Raw genomic sequence first — 11,754 nt, 5'->3', positions numbered from 1 at the left:
TCTGATATAGATTACATGATAAATGCATACAAAGAATATCAATAGTGTATATATTGAATAAAGATAATATTGCTATGTAATACTGTAGCCGTTTCTGTACATCTCTGAAAGCTGTTAATAGTTTCTTTATCTCTTTATATTTGATAAGTCAATAATATATTCTGATGCACTTCTCATTTCATTATCATCATCATTATCATCATCATAATTATTATCATCATTATTATCATTATTATCATTATCATCATCATCATTATTATCATCATTATTATGATTATCATTATTATTATTATTATCATATCATTGCCTGTCTTCATCTCTCTTTCAACACTTATTAAAATTAATCATGTTATCTCTCTTCAAATATTCTGCGGTCCTGCGGACTATCAAGGCGCGTGAGCACCATCACAGATTGAAGAGAGAGAAGAAGAAGGTGTTCAAGCATGAGAAGACAGATTACAAGACATGTTATAATGCCTTGAAGAGGCTTCATAAGAGAGCAGAATGATAACAATTTTAAGTAACACTTCTGATAGATTTAGACTGAACTAAGTATAGAAATAATGTGAATAATACTGCTTATAAGAGATTGAAAAAGAAGACAGTGAAGAGTCTTATACAGCAGTAATGAGATTAGAAGAAGTTCTGAGAATAATTTAAGACTAAGATGAAGAGAGAGAGAGAGAAGAAGAGTATTACTGTAAATAAGCAGCAGTAGAAGAAGATTGAGAAGATATTAAAGTGAGAGACAAAGAAGTCAAAACTGATAAGTTTTTTATTAAGAGATAACAATTTTTGATAATACTTCTATTCTCTAATTAATTAGCAGAAGCTGACAGAGAAGGAAATTGAGGCCTTGTTCAGATCTTGAATGCACTTCATGATTCAGAATATTGAGAAGACAGCTCTGCTCTCTGAGTATGTCAATCTACTTACTACTGAGATGGAACCCGAGACAGCAGATCAGGAAATGCAGGATTTTGAAGCACAGATTGACCTGGCTGAGAGAGAGCAGTGAGAACCCTCTTCTAAGAAGACAGCAGAGAGAGATTTTGAGGTGATTATTATCTCAGATAAGAAGAAGAAGAAGGAGAATGAGAATGAGAAGTGAATTGTGAAGAATAATGAGAAGAATGAGAAAAAGAAGAAAGATAATGAATAGAAAAAGTTTTTTTCTTTTTATATTAGTTAGTTATAAGTTTGTAACTATTAGTTAATAATTGAAATTAATTTTGAGTTTTCAAAAATTATTGTACAAGTTGTAATCAATTATCAATGTCAGTAATAATATATATATATATATTCAACTATTATGTTACTATAATGTATAAGTATCAACATTTTTTCAACATTAATATTCACAATATTAATATATTTTTAATGATATCATCTGATAACACAATTTGATAACACTCTCTTTTATAATATTAATATATTTCAAGAAATATGACAGAGATTAATCAAGATTGTTTATTTACTTTTATACATCAATGATATTCAATCTGAGTTAGTACTAAAATTATAACTAAGCTAAGAAAGAAGATTATTTTCTCTTATATTAATTCTTCTTACACACATCAGTGATCAGTTATTAAAAATAAATTATTATCTTTCTTAAATTATTATTATATCTTCTGAATTCACTTCTTTTACTTCTTTTACTTCTATTGAAGATTCATAAACTCTTCAAGAAATTACTATGAATTACAAAGTCTATGTTATTTATAATTTAATACAGAATGCTCTCTTTCAATTATAATAAATAATCACTTTATTCTTCACATCTGATTCCAGGTCATGAAATTTATGAAAAACTCAATATAAACACTGAGATGAACTATGAAATACTTATCAACAGATTGTATTATAGATTACTGAAGAGTTATCTCTCTACTGCAATCACTGCAACTTTATTCAGAAATATTCATTATAAACTGATCATGATTCTGAAGAAATTTTTCAACATCGGAAGTCATTAGAATACAGATAATAAAAGAAAAATAATCAGAAAATTACTACTAAGCTGATAAGTTACTCTATCAGATAACAATTTTTAATAATACTAACTTTCTAATTTGAAGAAAATTATATGAAAATAATTATATATTAGTACTCTGATTTCATAACTCTTATCTGATAACTTCTGTGAATAATTACTTCACATATATATATCTCTGAATCTTTCTCTTCAATTAATTGAAAACTCTGAATTCTGAACACTTCTTCAAATGCTTAATTTAAATCTTCATATTTCACATCAATTCTGTCTTCAGTTCAATCTCAAGACACACTACAAAGTTAATATACAACATCTAGAATCAGAGTTGAAGAATCATTGAAGAGTATCTCTCACAGTGAATGTATGAACTAGTACAAACAATCTTACATTTATAAGAGTTATATATTATTATATTGATGAGAACTGAACTTATCAAGAGACATTAATTGAATTTAAATCATTGATCAGTAGTCATACTGAGAATTATATAACAGAGATATTAATGACTGTGATTAAAAATAACTATTAAGATATTAGTCTCAGTCTTCTTACAATTACAACTGATAATACTGCAAATAACTATACTATGATGAACAGTTTGAAGCAAAAATTAGGTTTGCATTTCTGAAATAATAAATAAGGTCATATTCTCTGCATTGCTTATGTGATTCAACTTGTAATATAAACACTGATAAAGAATCTTAATATCAAGATAAAGAATAATAAGATTACTGATTCTTGAGATGAGAATGAGATGAAAGTGATTACTCAAGTAACTTTTACATTCACTTTATAAAAGATAATGTTTTTTGATAACACTTTTTAATATTGCTTTTTAATAATACTTTTTGATAACACTACTGTTAATTTTGAATAGATTGATTAATAATTTAAATATCACAGATTTGAAACATTGTTAATACAATTTGTACCTTCTCTAAACAATAATAATAATTTCATGATATTTAATAAATAAACAAATCAGTCACATCACTGAATATGATACAGAATATTAGAATACAGTGAAGTTCAATATATGAGATAACTGTTCAGACTCTTCAATTGTGTCAGATAATTGATTATTGAATGCAACACTCTGATTAGAAAAAGATTCAGACATTGAAACTTTCTGATATAAAGTGAACTCAGTTGAAATATGTGATTAATTTACTGTTTCAGTTTTATAAAATAACAAAGATAGTCTCAATCACTCATACATCAATGCTGCAGTCAGCCTGATGAATGTATAACAGTTTATTTACTCATCTTAAGAAGCAGTTAAATCACTTAAAAAGAAATTCAGTCTGAGATGATGCTATAGTGCAGGCTATTATTGCTGTAATAGATAAACTGGTATATTACTACAGTAAAACTGAACAATCTTTTACAGAGTACTATGCTGTAGTAGCTCTACTAGATTTCTCTTATTAAGTTAATATCTACACTTCTCAAGATTGAACAGAGAAGAAATAAGACTTATATATTAAGTTAGTCTGAGACTACTACAATATCAACTATCAGAGATTTGAACAAGCAGATATTCAAGATATGAAGACAGTGAAATACAATTCTCTAGTAAGTAACAATCTTTGATAATACTTTATATCTTATAGAACTATAATACTAACTTTGAAACAGAACTTATATACATTGATTGCAACTGAAAATCAGATAAGACTATATACTTATAAAACTGAATTTGATCACTATCTTCAAGATGATCTGATGAATTTACATATTAAATTAATTCTAGAGTTATAAAAAATTGTTAAGAGTACATATTTAACTGTTGCACTGATGATGTGTGATATTCTAACAATTTTATTGACAGAGGTGAGAATGAAGTGAAAGTTCAACTCAAGTCAAGATATTTGTCATTATCATCAGAGACAATTACAAGAAGAAACAATCAAGAAACTCATGATTGTAAAATATGAAATTATCAGATAGTTTAATATCTCTGATCACAGTATATCAGAGAAGTGTAGTTTTCATGAGAAAGTGAAGAATAAACTTGCACAAGAATGTATTTAGTTGTTTCATGAGTGTTATCAATAATTGTTATCAAATTCTGATTATATAAGCAATCACTGAATGAATCAAATGAGACTGATTTTAATCTTCAGTTTCAGTCTCATTCTGATTTTGAAAGAATGATTATCTTTCACAGTTTATTCTGAGAAATTACTTTCATTTCACTGTTCTTGAATTAAATCTGGTCATTTTTCACACTATTTCTCTCAGAAATGGTCCATTTTCAGATTTTTTTGAGACTTGATCCTGGTGAGACTCACGCCAAGAAATGTATGAGATCAGATCAAATGAGATTAAATGTGAAATTCATGGTCCCGCCGGCCAGTCTAGATGTGTGTAAGAAGAATTAATATAAGAGAAAATAATCTTCTTTCTTAGCTTAGTTATAATTTTAGTACTAACTCAGATTGAATATCACTAATATATAAAAGTAAATAAATAATCTTGATTAATCTCTGTCATATTTCTTGAAATATATTAATATTATGAAAGAGAGTGTTATCAAATTATGTTATCAGATAATATTATTAAAAATATATTAATATTATAAATATTAATGTTGAAAAAATGTTGATACTTATACATTATAGTGACATGATAGTTGAATATATATATATATATTATTCCTGACATTGATAATTGATTATAACTTGTACAATAATTTTTGAAAACTTAAAATTCATTTCAATTATTAACTAATAGTTATGAACTTATAACTAACTAATATAAAAAGAAAAAAACTTTTTCTACTTATTATCTTTCTTCTCTTTCTCATTCTTCTTATTATTCTTTATAATTCACTTTTTATTCTTATTCTTCTCTTTCTTCTTCTTATCTGAGATGATAATTATCTTAAAATCTTTCTCTACTGTCTTCTCAGAGAAGAGTTCTCACTGCTCTCTCTCAGCCAGGTCAATCTATATCTTAAAAGTCTGCATTTTCTGATCTGCTGTCTCAGGTTTCATCTCAGTGATAAGCAGATTGATATACTCAGAGAGTAGAGCTGTCTTCTCAATGTTCTGAATCATGAAGTGTATTCAAGATCTGAACAAGGTCTTAATTCTCTTCTTCTCTATCAGCTTCTGCTAATTAATTAGAGAATAGAAGTATTATCAAAAATTATTATCTCTTAATAAAAAACTTATCAGTTTTAACTTCTTTATCTTCTACTTTAATATCTTCTCAATCTTCTTTTACTACTGTTTATTTATAGTAATACTCTTCTTCTCTCTCTCTCTCTTCATCTTAATCTTAGATTATTCTCAGAACTTCTTCTGATCTCACTACTACTGTATAAGACTCTTCACTGTCTTCTTTTTCAATCTCTCATGAGTGGCATCATCTGTATTATTTCTATACTTAGTTCAGTCTATATCTATCAGAAGTTTTACTTAAAATTGTTATTATTCTACTCTCTTACAGATAGACTGGCCGCCGGGACCATGAATTTCACGTTTGGTCCCATTTGGTCTGGTCCCATACATTTCTTGGTGTGAATCCCGCTGGGACTGGCTATCAAAAAAATATGCAAAGTGACTATATATCAGATTTTAAAATGGAACCATGACTTGAACAAAATGAGAAAGTGATCCCATTTGGTCCCATTTAGTCCCATTCTTGGCATAAAGTTACTATTTTTAGACATTTTAAGGTTTTTTTTTAGACTATTTTTAATTTTTTAAAAAGTAACGCTTTTTGGTAACACTCAAATGAGATTTAAAGTCATTTAAAGCAATAAAAATAATTTAAATTGAGAAGTGGAAATCATGGTCTCATTTGGAAAATGTGACAAGAGTAGACAGTAAGTCCCACTGGGACAGTATGGGACTACTATCTAATGTTAAAACTGTGTAATGGGATCAGTCGAATTGGTAATGGGACTATCAAAAAATCTGGTCCTGGTCCCAGACACGGTCACACGGTCAGTCTACTTACAGAGCCTCTTCAAGGTATTATAATATGTTTTATAATCTATCTCTCTGTACTTGAATGTCTTCTTCTTCTCTCTCTTCAATCTGTGACAGTGCTCACATGGCTTGATGATTCACAGAATCACAGAATATTTAAAAAGAGATGACATAATTGATTTTGATAAGTATTGAAGAGAGATAAAGGCAGAGAAGACAGCTAGTAATAATATAATAGTGATGATGATAATGATGATGATAATAATAATAGTGATGATAATAATGATAATAATGATAATAATAATGATGAAAGAGAGAGTGTATCAGAATATATTATTAACTTATTAAATATAAAGAGATAAAGAAACTATTAACAGCTTTCAGAGATGTACAGAAACAGCTACAGTGTTATATAGTAATATTATCTTCATTCAATACATGCACTATTGATATTCTTTATATACATTTATCATATAATCTATATCAGAGATACATGCAGAAAACAGATCTTTATTACTAGAGAGAATGATTACAGTGATTCTCTATTTTTATATTATAAAGATAAGTTATTCTCATTTCTTTCTTCTCTCTTTTCTCTTCTTCTTCAACTCATGAGTCATTACTAAGTTCAAGCAGGTATGAAAACTATTAAAACACTCTTAGAAATTCTCAAATTAAAGAGTATAGACTAATCAAACTTTACATACAGATGAATTAAATTATATTCAATAATACTAATTATTCATCTCTCTCTTAATAAAATAACAGTTATATCTTTTTCTTCCTCTCTCAAATGAAATATAGCTTATGAAAAGCAAGTATCATATCAGACTATAATAATCAACACAGTCTCAGCATGCAGACTGTATATATACAGTATATACTGAACTGAGAGACTGTGTGAATTATAAACTGACAGCAGCATCTCAGAAAGAGCTGTGCAGTATAAGAAAGCTACAACTCATAATTATATATACAGAGAATGAATTACTGTAGTAAGTATATATACATTGTATGAAAGTAACACTTTTTAATAATACTCAGTCTCTGATATTATGAAAATAGAGTCTCTTCATAAAATCTGTTTTTATTAGAAGTTAGAGAATCTTATATTTCTCAAGATCATCTTCACACACCTTATCTATGAAATTAATAAGAGAAATTATTGATTTCAGTATTCTGCTCTTTATATTATTCAAGTGACAGCAGAGTTCACTCTGATCATACTTTTTAAGTGTTTATTTTCTAATTATTCACATTTATACAGATATATAGTAATTATTTATTAAATAATGTTAAAATAATAATTCATCACAGCTGTGTTATTCTCACTGTAAGAGATATATAGTTAATAATGAACATTATAAAGACTCTGAAGAGTGAGTATTTTAGACTGTGATCTTAATTTTTTTATTGTTATTTTTTATTTTTTTATTTTTATTTTTTTTTTCTTTTTCTTTTTTTTTATTGTGATTTTTTCTTGTTTTTGTTTTATTTTTTATTTTTTATTTTTTTGTATTTTATATTTTTTTCATAATTAAAATTATATAAATTATAATCTATATTTACAAAAGTAATGATATTTGATAATACTCTCTGTTGAATTTTCAACAAATGAGCACTATGTTATAATATTATGTAAGTGAGAAATAATTTCATAATCTCATTTAATGTCATTCTCAATAATAAGATTAGAATGAAAATATAACTAGAATTCAAATATATTCTTTATCTGAAACTAGATTTTTATTTGAAAAGTGAATCTGAGATCTTTAATATTTGAAATAACATGATTTGAAATCAATGTAATGAATACAAATCATGATCAGAAGTAATACTTTTAGATAATATAATAACTATAAAGTTTAATTCTGATCTCAGACACGGTCACATAATTAGTCTAATCAGTATTATATTAATAGATCTTATATAACAAAGAGAAAAATGTTAGAGAAGAAAAAGAAAGAGAAAGTGTAAGAATTAGTAATTAAAGTGAATATTTATATATGTATGTGATAATGTATGCAGTGAAGCTTCAGAGTGAAAGAATCTATATATGTTTATAATAACTGAGAATCAGTAATTAAGAATGACTGAGAATCAGAGTACATGTATTCATAGCAGCTGAGAATCAGTGATTGAGAATGACTGAGAATCAGAGCATATGCATTCAAGAATGAAGTGATTGAAATCTGTGAAGTGTAATAAAATAGTCTATATAATTGATCAGGCGCAGCCCGTCACAGAGAGCTTTTTTTTATATGAGAAATTGAATTAAAATTCCTGTGTTTAAAAATGCACTAGTTAACTTTGAGATGATACTTCTACTCTAAGAACTTAAGATATGAATATAAAAATCAGATATATTATAAGAATATTATTATTCTAAGCTTCTAAGATAATATAGAAATAATGAATCTATGAAGTTAAGTTAGAATTCTCTTTCATACTATACTCAGAGTACTGAGTAAATTGTTCTCATCTCTCTATATATTATAGAAAAACCAACTTTTCCGAGTAAAATGCTCTGTAATGTGATCTCACATGATATCATGTGCATCTCATCAAAATGAATTCATCTGAACAGCCAGCTCTGCAGCCTGTACAGCTCTGATATTCATCTTCATTCTTTTCTTTACAGACATTCTCTACTATATTTACATTCTTTATACTCTTCTCTATATTCATTTCAATCTATATGTTCATTAATATACTCATTCCATGCGCCGCTGCTCAGTGTGTGGGGATTCTCATTCTCTCAGCACATTTGAATGACCTCAATTCAATGCATTATTCTGTACATGCTCTACATGCTGTCAAGCTCAACATTGTACATATCAGTCATGTTCAGTTCAAACCTCCTGCCCGCCATTGAGAGATGTAGCTACTTTTATACTCAACTTACAATAAGTTGAGCTGTTGCACTGTGATACATGCTATGAAGATCATTCATCTCACCTGTTTCATACTGCTAATCACATCTTCAAGAACTGCAATGACTGCCAGACTCTTAATCATGAATATGTCTGTGATGTCAAATACTGTTGTTTGGCAGCTGCTGCAGCAGTTACTGCAGCAGATAAGCCTGCTGATCATATACATATGAATTCATCAGAGTAGCTGACTCTCAATGATCTCAATACTTGAACCGGCTCAACTATCTCTGAATCAGCTGTTAATTCTTCAATCACTCACAGCTGTTGATCTGTTCTCTGCAGCTTCTGCTTCTACATCTGTTATCATCAATCACTTGATTTTGACTGAATGAATGTCTGCTGCTCTGTCTGCAGAGCTAAGGATTGAATTAATGAATATGAATATAAGTTATCAAAGACTCTTCTAGTGTTTTTCATATGCTGTGTAAGAGATGCTGTAAGACTGCTATCTGTCAGAGAACTCTCACCAGAGCTATATAAGCTGTTTAATAATGATATGACTGACGCGAAGCATTTTTACAAGCATATTCAGAACTATAAATCTGCTCTGACATTTACATCTCTTAAGTGTAAGCAGAATTCATGCCTGAGTCATCTAACTACTGACAGCCTGATGTTATTTCAAATACAGAGAGAACTCTATCATCTGTAAGAGCTATTAAAGTCTGAGTCAGGTGATAATATCTGTTTTATATAAATGTGAATTCATGATCTGCAGTTTGATGTGAATATTATAAATAATGTAGACTCTGCTATTGTAAGAAATCCCGCTCCTCGCGGATTCTTTACCTCTATTCCTATCTCTCGCATAATCAATAGAGCTAGCGGCCCTTGGCTACACACAACTATATAGACTGGAGTTCATGAATACTACTTATAACTCAGCTTGAATACTATTATATATTTAATATCTACATTTTATCTTTCTATCATGAATACTTCTAGTAGTTAATAGTACATATCACATCAAGCTGTAAACATCTGAATAATTGTCTGTGAGCACTTATTCTTACATTTCAAGCTCAGTCAGTCAGTAACTGTCTGTTATGACTGAAAGAACTAGAAACTTATATACTTCAATCTCTGTGAACTCTACTGCAGACACTCAGAAGCAGTTATCTGAATCATGAATAATCTCTATAAAAGAAGTTTCAGAGAACTTATCAATCACTCACAGAACATTATTCTCTACATCTGTGACAGAGAAACTCTTTAAACTCATGAAAGAATCAATCTCAGTGAAGAACATTCTTGAGCATCTCTCATAGAATCAAGCTATTTTTCTATAAGAAATACTTACTGTCTGTAAACACTCTCAAATCAAGTCTCTAGACATAATGTTCAGAGATACTTATGAATTGAAAAGAAACTTTCTTAAGCTGCAATCACTTAAGGTCACTTATTAAATCACAATCTATAAAAGCTTTTATAAGTTTGTATTTAAAATTGACTTACAAGTCTGACTGTGTGATATAAAAGATGAAGAAGCTGTTATCTATATAATAACAGATATCTATTACACTGAAGTCAAGAACTGACTGAATTATCTAGAGAATGATTATAAGAGATTCTGCTGATCTGTTCTCAAGATCTATTTAGAGAATAAGTTGAGAGACTCTATAAGTCAGACAGAGAATATCTGAACTATAATCATCAATATTAGAAAAAGAGGTGAGAAATCTAATGAAGACTACTTACAGCATTTCATAAAATTATGATATGAATTAGAGTCTGTGAAAACAGAGCTCTGAAACAAGATCTGAATGATGATATTTATAAAGAGACTGAATAAAGATATGTAGAATAAGCTTATTAAATAAGACTCTAAGTTCTTGACTCTGAAGAAACTGATGACTCTTATTCACTGCTTATAGATTACTGTGAGAGTCACAGATCTGTGAAGAGTGAATTATTAATCAGCTCTATAAGAGTCAGAATAACAGAGAACAGATTTGTTAGAAAAAGATAATAAAACACAGAGAGATTTATATCTGACTGCTGAGTAGAGAGAGAGAGCTTTATAAGCTTCTGTGAACAGAGTATATAATAGAGAGATTAAGAAAAAGAGACTCTGCTTTATCTATTTTAAATCAGAATATCTCTGTGCAAACTGTTCAGACAAATTAAAATAGAAATTTAAGAAGTCACAGACAGAGTCAGCAACAGTCTTCTTAAGAGTCTTAAAGCTAATATCTGAATCTGTTACTTCTCTGATAAAAATACTTACTTATAAGAAGAGACTGTGCTGCAGTACTGCTGTCTCACAAGTATGAAAAGCATTGATGAACTCAGAATCTCAGGTCACTGTGATGTCTCTAAAGCTCACAGAGTAAATGAGTTGAAAGATGAAGACTGAGAATCTGCTCTTATAATAAGCAGAGTACAAGAACTCAGATCTGAGAGCTGAGAGACTTATAAGAGTTATCTTTGAATTACAAGATCTCTCTGAAATCTGAAGAAGATTTGCAGAAACTGTGATTATCACAGACATCACAGATGACATGTACTTGAGACTTGTATAACTTTAAAGACATAATTCACACATAGCTGTCTGTGAGTCAGGTTTATACTTTCAATCAGTGTTGATAGACTTACTTATGAAGATAGAATCAGTTAATACTGTAGAGATGATTAGAGAAGATAAGTCTATCTATGTGATAGCTTTATAAGTGTCTGAGAATCTCATGATTATGAAAACTGAGCTTCAGATATCAGAGAAATACTGAGATCTCACAGAGATGTTCAGCTTAGCAAAGACAGCTGAGCTTAGACTGGCCGCCGGGACCATGAATTTCACATTTGGTCCATTTGGTCTGGTCTCATACATTTCTTGCGTGAGTCCCACCAGAACCAAGCCTCAAAAAAATCTGAAAATGGA

Source organism: Blastomyces dermatitidis, assembly GCF_000003525.1.
Source record: "Blastomyces dermatitidis ER-3 genomic scaffold supercont1.11, whole genome shotgun sequence".
NCBI lineage: Eukaryota > Fungi > Ascomycota > Eurotiomycetes > Onygenales > Ajellomycetaceae > Blastomyces > Blastomyces dermatitidis.
The sequence above is the reverse complement of the archived record's forward strand: the minus strand, read 5'-3'. Positions refer to the sequence as shown.